This window comes from Alligator sinensis, unplaced genomic scaffold, assembly GCF_000455745.1.
Source record: "Alligator sinensis unplaced genomic scaffold, ASM45574v1 scaffold29_1, whole genome shotgun sequence".
Taxonomy (NCBI): Eukaryota; Metazoa; Chordata; order Crocodylia; family Alligatoridae; genus Alligator; species Alligator sinensis.
The window spans coordinates 1,531,124-1,538,970 of record NW_005841933.1 but is presented as its reverse complement, the minus strand read 5'-3'; positions in this window follow the sequence as shown (position 1 = coordinate 1,538,970).

Sequence of the window (7,847 nt, the reverse complement as noted above, 5' to 3'; positions counted from 1 at the left end):
TTTATTAGACCAGTTTAAATAGCTGGAAAAACATTTTCTTAGCAAGCTTTTGGGTTTAAAAATGCTTTGTCAGGCTGAGGAAGCATCTGCAGTTGGTGTGTGCTCTTTCTGAATGGAATGAATAGTAAAGAGGCCAGAGGCTGGTATGCATGCACCGACTGGCTTTCTTGCATACATACCAGCCTCTGGCCTCTTTACTATTCATTCCATCTAGGAAGAGCGCACACCAGCTGCAGATGCTTTCTCAGCCTGACAAAGGGTTTTAAACCCAGAAGCTTGCTAAGAAATTTTTTTCCAACTATTTAAGTTGGTCTAATAAAAGGTATCAGATTCACCCAAAGAACCTTGTCCGCCTTAACTAAAGGTCGCATGACAATCTTTAGTTAAAGTGCCCCTGCTGCCATTTTGAAATGTGAGACACTGAATACATGAGATGCTGCAGCAGGCTGGAGCGTTCTGACTAGTTGAGTTTGCTCTGGCATGTTCTAATCAGAATGAGTTGGAGCATATGTAAAAGTACACAAGCAGACCAGTGGATGCCCCAAAAATGGCTGTTACAAAACCCACCACAACCCGTGTAACTGACAAAATCCATTGCTATATTTATCTGTTTTTACATACAAGGCAAACACAAATCATTTTGCTTCTGCTGTCCCTCTGGGGCAGAGATGTTTCATTTTCTGTATTTATACAGTATCCAAAACAAATAAACATCACTTCTAATTGCTGTCTATGGAGGATACCTTGAGCATAATTTTTTAATAAATAAAAATCACAAAGCCCACTGATATTAAACCTAGCTGTACCCTTTTACCTATTTCAATTTTTTCTAGCATAAAATCATGTAGTATATGTGACACTCCCCAACCCCCAGGACAGTTGTGCACACTTTTGAGAAACACTCATACCTTCAGGAGTGCCCTTTTCTAAACCCCTCTCTGCTGTCTGCTGCTTGACAATTAAAAACAGACCGAGATGCTCCAAAGGTCACCTCTTCCTGACCTATGGCACCTCAGCTATACCCGTCTCACCCAGGTCTGGCCAGCTTTTAGCAGAGGGGAATCTGGCACCTAGAACAATCTCACTCTTGTCTAGTCACACACTCAGAAAAGATAGATTCCTCTCTTTTGGAAAAGACGCCCGCCTGTATGATCAAGTGTACTGAGATCATAGTTAATACTGACAGTTAGTAAGTGAGTCAAAAGACAACAAAAGGATTTATTATAAAAACAAGAACAAGCATAAGAAGTCAGTAATCATATGTTGAGCTCAAGACAGAGATAGAAGAATAAACAAAGAAAGTATCAGAACAAAAACCTGTTCTTACCCTGCATCTTAAATCTAAGAATGCAGCTCTTACCCCACTCAAGAGGATAGAAAGCAAAGTTGATTTTTCCGTCAGGGTCTTCTGCAATTTCTCCAGCAAGCCTGCTTTACTTAGTCCACTTGCTGAAGTACTCTATTGTTTCCCTAGACCAGGAAAACTGAAGACCAAACCCTGCTCTAAAGGCAAGGAAAGCTTAAGTATGATTTTTTTGTTACCTTTTTGAATATCAGGGAGCCCCTTCTGAACTGATGTCCCTCCTTCCCACCCAAAGTACACACTTACCAGAATACAAACCTTCCCTGATTTAATAAAGAAGGAGAATATTTGCCTCCTTTTAGACACTAAGGGCTTTTTTACACATGCAAGTGCTGCAGTGCTGGGTGCTTTGAAAAGGGCTTGGCACTGTGATGCATGCAGTTGTATAAATGGCGAAATGTGCATCAGCATGAAAAAGATGGCAACAGTGTGCTTTTGAACTAAAATACCTTGGAGGTGCTTTAGTCAAAAGTGCATCGCCACCATTTTCTGTGTGCTGACATGCATTTCGCTGCTTATACAACTGCACACAGTGCAGTGCAGTGTGCGTCAGCTTGTGGGCAGAGCAGACTCAATTAACTGAGTCTGCTCTGAAGTGGCGGATCCCCGGTGGTCATAGAACAAAAAGGTACGTGTATAAATGTCCTTAGATTGCTAATCTGATATCCTAACAATACTCTCTCTCACTTAGTTTCCCCACTCGGAGAAATGTCCTTCCCCCAATAGGCTAAATAGCCAGGTGTTATTCTTATGGTCCCTCTGTTTAAAATGTAAATTCACTGTGGTCTGGAAGGGCCTGGTTCTTGTGCCCCAGGGTGTGGATAGACATAACACTTAAAAATGTCCTAAATATACTTAAAAACACCAAGAGTTCAGACACATAGGCCACTTTAGTCCAGTTTAAACTTCCTGGAAGATTTCAAAAGCACACTGGGAGAAATCAAGTACTATTTTGAGCTGGTCCTCTTTGAACCGGTTCAGTGCTATGAGTAGACACCGCATTCATTCTGCGCCTACTGGGCACGTCTACATGTACCCCTGACTGCGCAGGCCTGGCACTGCATGGCTATTTTTAGACATCATGTCACCAGAGTGATGAGCTATGGCAACGTAGCATCTTGCGTAGACACACCCACCATCTGCTCAGTCCTCCAAGTACCCCTCAGGCTCCTCACCCCAGTCCCCAAACTCATGAAGGACAGCTGGGGCTCTCTGGGATACAACCAGGACTCTACGTCCCAAAGATCTATCGCTTCCCACAGATATGGGGAAGCAGAAGCCTGTGTCAATTTCACTTCCCTGCTAGGGACTGTGGGAAGGGATCCCATGCTTATTTGGGATGGGGGGATAGCCAGGTTTGGGGTGGGGGGAAAAGAGGGGCTGTGGTCTCCTGTTTGTGTTGTCCTTGTAACAGTAAATACCTGCCAGTTGCTGGGTAGTGGTGTTGAGGGGGAACAGAGCCATTGCACAGACAGCACTTAATAGAATAGAATGGCTCTCAATTCCGTGTCCAATGTGGAATGAATTAGCCTGTTAAATGCTCTTTACCCTCTCTGCTGCACTCCCAAAAGCAGCCCTACCTGAAAGGTTGGAAAAGCCGGGGAGTTCTTGTGGGGTGAGGGGGAGGGGAAGAGCATCCAGCTCCCTGGGAACCATGTGCAAAGGGCCACAGAGCTCTCAAACACCTGGCAACCCCCTCCACTACAACCCCCTGCCCCCCTCTAGGGGAATTCTGGGGAAACTCTGGGCACTGACCCCTGGAAGGGATGATGGTCTGGGTACTCTATCACTCCCTGCTGGTATTTTGGCAGCAAGGCAATCTCTAAAAGACAAGGGTTTTACTTAGAACCCTTAGCAGTGTATTTGTGCATGGACACTTGAATTCAGGGACATTTGTGAACCAGTTCTCAAACAGTGACATTCTTGTAATGGTTCAAGTGTTGTCTCTCTCCACACTCTCCAAGTACTTCTTCAAAGGAGATGAGTAAACTCATGTCAAATGCTAATTCTTAGTGATTGTTGTTCTTCAAGCCAGTTAGGCTTCAAGCCCCTTCCGGCAGCCAAGGAAACTCATTGTTTACCACCTGAAAGTTGTTATCATATTGTGCAATCCTGGTTCTATTAAAACATCTAAGAAATATATTTTAAATCAAATGCCACAATGCATTCCAGCATAAGGACAATAAAGCTAAATATAGCTTGATGCTATCAATCATGCCTTATCAGTAAAACAAACTCAAGAAAACATGTACAACACCTCATGAACCCCGCTAGACCACAATGGGGTTCATAACAGTATATGAGAAGTATTTGCAAACCACTGAACCAAAGAAAAGAAGGTAGGTTATTAATGGAGTGATATGAGAATTCAAGCTTGCAGATGCAACAATAGTCAACAGGCAATGCCTGGATTTAGCATATTCTTAGATAAAACACACACACAGACTTTTAAGAGCTGATCTGTTACAGCTTGGCCTGGCTGCTGAATTGTGACCTTTAATAATGCAAAGTAATTCTAAGCTTACAGCTCAGTCAAGACTCTAATGTTACAAGACAATCTCAGTTTACAACTTTTTATCCATGGTGGTAATAGCAGTTTTGGATGGGTGAATTTGAAGCAAAGATGGCTGGATATACACCACTGGATAGAATTTCTTCTCTCCTCCTGCAACAGTTTTTGAAACTTCAACATTTTTCCTGATTTCAAATCAGGATAAAGGAATAAAAATTAAAAAATTTGTTCCGACTGATAATCTTAAAAAAAAAAAAAAAGAAGAAAAAGAAAACTGTATTGGCTCAATCAAAATATTTCATTGTTAATTCTGGCAGAAGACAGGATAAAGATGCACCTTACAGACTAACAAAACCAGCAATTCATAAGCTTTTGTAAGCCTGAGCTCACCTCATCAGGTGCTGTGAAAGGACGTGCACAGGACAGCCTATTAGATGGAATGAATTTTTTGTTTAGATTGACTTTTTCTTTTCTTTTGCTTCTATTATAAATTTAAAACACCCTGAACAATCCCTAATTTTAAAATATTTTTAATTGGTGATTCATTGAAATAAACTATTTCCTGAAAAGAATTTTTAACTAATTGACTATTTCTTGACAAATAAATTGTTTCTGACAGTTTGTTTTAACTGACCCTTTTGATGTGTTTATTTGGTTATCAAAGCCCATACATGTACCGTTGCCTTTCTTACTACCAATTCTCTGGGCCACTGGCATGTAGGAAAAAAAGTTTGCATTCTGGTTGCTTATTTTAGGGAGTCCTTCACTCTAACACTAGGGAGTGGTAGCACTGTGTTCATTGCTACATGTGTTCATTCAAACTGCAACTCCAACCCCTGCCCCCGCAAAGTATACTTGCTAACTACTGATTCTAGTAATGTGTGTGCCTTTTAGTAATGTGTGTGCCTTATTTAGATCAGGATAACTAATGAATGCATCTTTTCAGGGTTGTAACTCAATGACTTGTGTCAGGCTGCTACTCAGGGTCTTAATGCCCTCTTCCCTGTTTTGTGAAACAAAAAAACATCAGTCACTAAATGCTTGTAAAACACAAATTATGGGGGGGAAAGGGATATCACATTATTTTAAAGTTATAAAAATGAAATGTTGCAGAGAAAGTTAAGAAGAAAGCTTAAAAAGTATGAACAACAGCTTATTAGAAACTATCAATTTTTTTTTAAAAGAAATATTATAATAAAAATATGCATTCATTTTCTTTAAACACATACTATATTCATTCCCTCATTGGTGACAGTGACAGTGTGGACGACCATATAGTAAAAGCACTAGCAAGCACTCTCTCCTGTGTCAGCATAGTAGAGAACTGTTGGGCCTTTTGTTTCTCAGCTGTTTTCAGTGTCCGTGCGGCTACAGAGGTTAGAACTAATTACTGAATTGACCGGTCCAGCGACATTACAGGTGTACTTCGATTTTGAACCCTTTGAGACAGATATTTGTCTCTTACTAGGTACTTTTTCCAGGTCTCTTAATAGGTGTTTAATATACGGGGGAGGAGCACCCCAATGGATACTACAAACAGTAAAAAAGAAGTCATGTTTTGAAATGAAAATTGCTTCATATGCAAAAGGAAAAATAAAAACAGACACCGGGAGTTTTCATGGAAGCCCGTGTCGAATTTACATTTCACAAAAAGCAAAACACTGAGGCAAGCACTTTAAAGTGAATCTAATATGAATAGAGTTAATGACACGCTATATCATACACTTCCCAGTGCACTTGCCTTCCCTTTTTTATTTAGTGTTAAAGCCTTCAAGATGTGCAGAATGAGTCAGACAAGCTAATTTACATTCCTCCCTCCCCGCTTTTTTAGCAATACCATGGTGCTGCAGCACTTTCACAAATTACAGCCTTCTTGTGCAGAATGCAAACGGCTCTGCTTTCAAGTATGAAAATGAGTGCAAAGAATTTCCTTGCGAAAGCTTCTCACTCCTTAGAGTAAAAGGACCCACACAACTTGAATGGGGCAGCAAATTGATCAATTAGCCAAGGCTATATGAGTGTGGCTCGGTAGGAGGCTTATGTTTTACGTTACTAAGAGACACCACGTTTTATTGGACATTAACGCCATACCTACCTACATGTTCGGCAATGGCTCTTTCAGAGAGGCCCAGAAGCTGGTGGGGGGTGAGGAGACTGAAGGAAATCTGTCGGAAGGGGTGGGGGTCTCCTCAGGGTTCAGCAAAAGGTTTGCAGAGTGCAGTACCTACAAGAGAAAGCCGAACAGAGGCAGCCCACAGAAGTGCTGCCAGCTTCCCCGCCTCCCTCAGCCCTAGCTTGGCTGTCTGGGTAATTTCCTGCGCATTGCACCTGAGCGTCTGACCAGGCCCAGCCCAGGGCTCCAGGCCCAATTAGTTGTCCTGTGCACCTGTCTGAGGAGCAGCTGGAGAATTAACTCCCTACCAGCTAGCAGGGCCCAGAAACCCTGAAGCTTTGGCAACAAGCAACCTTTTTGAGAAAGTCATCGATTAAAGGGGGAAAAACAGCCTGTGAAGGCACAATGAGGGAGCTCAGGGATGAAAAATGGACTGGGGGGAGTCTATTTCCTGAGATCCCCTCACAATAACTAGGAATGATTTGGGGAGTAAGGCTGGAGAGAGGATATTTGTAGAAAAATAAATCTAAATTTGGCAGATGCCAGGGCACACAAGAGGCTGGGATCACCTGCATGGTCTCACACAGTCCAGCTTCCTCCTGGCTTACCTGGAAGGATAGCTCCAATGAAGGGAGAGACTGGCAGGGTCTCCCCCCCGAGCAGTATGGTTGCTGTGGAGGAAGTAGACATGGTAAAGAGAACAATGTGATACAGCCTGAATATGTATTACCTTTTATAATTAAAGCTCATGGGGCTCTGTGTGTCCCCCAGAGTCACACTACAGGCTACTCATGCCTTCCCTGGTCCTCACATATTCAATTCCCTCACTCAACATGGGTCTCAGACCTCACAGAGAGCATGATGCCACAGAGGAGAGGTACAAAGGAGAGACTGGCACAAGGAGGACTACTCTGCATGTGAAACAAAAGGGCATAATTTGACCCTGTTGTAAAACGGGGCCAGAGATACAATTACCTACATTTAACAATGATATAAAACAATGGTAAAAGAATCTTGAAAACTAAACACTTTTCATTCAACTAAACTTTTTCTTTTTGGCATGAAAACAAATAGAAAAACATCTCTCTGGTCAATTGAAAAGAATGTTTTGGATAATATAAAAATTACAAGGAAAGTGTGAATCGAAAAAAAAAAAAGGCTTCAAGCCTATCATACTCAAGGGAAGTATCATATGGCTACCACCTGTTGCATAATCCTTCCCAGAGACTTGGATAAAATGGTTAATGCAGGAAAACAAGGAATACACTGGCTGGGTCAATGGCTGTGCTCTTTCCTTCGGTCACAATGAGATATTAGCTTTGATCTCAGGGACGAAGAATTAATTTATTTGGGAGACTGTAAACAGCTCAGGTTCTCATGAGTCATATGAAATATCACAAAACTGCCAGACTTTTGGCACAAGAAGCACTGTGGCCTCCAAACAAAGAAGGAATTAAGAAAGTGAACTTCCTGGGGAGTTTCTTATATCCCCATATCTTTGCTGCTTTGCAAATGCATGCAATTCATTGCAGAATTGGGGTTAAATTTTACCCATATTTTAAAAGTTTTCAGTCTGTGACACAAATCCAAAATAGAGACAAGTACTAATGGCTGAGAATCCCAAATACCTACCCCTACCTATATTTAGTACATAGATATTAGGGTCCCATTCCAATTAGCACTGTAAAAGATGCTGAAAGATGGTTCAATGCACTGAAGAGCTCACACTCTAAGATAAACAGAGAAACAACCTGCAGATAAAGCATTGAGAGGAGGAAACACAAGGAGATACCAGAACAGTGAGTGGAATCAGAAACAGTTCTGGTGCTCAGTGAATGGCCCCTGTTGCTTGCAATGAG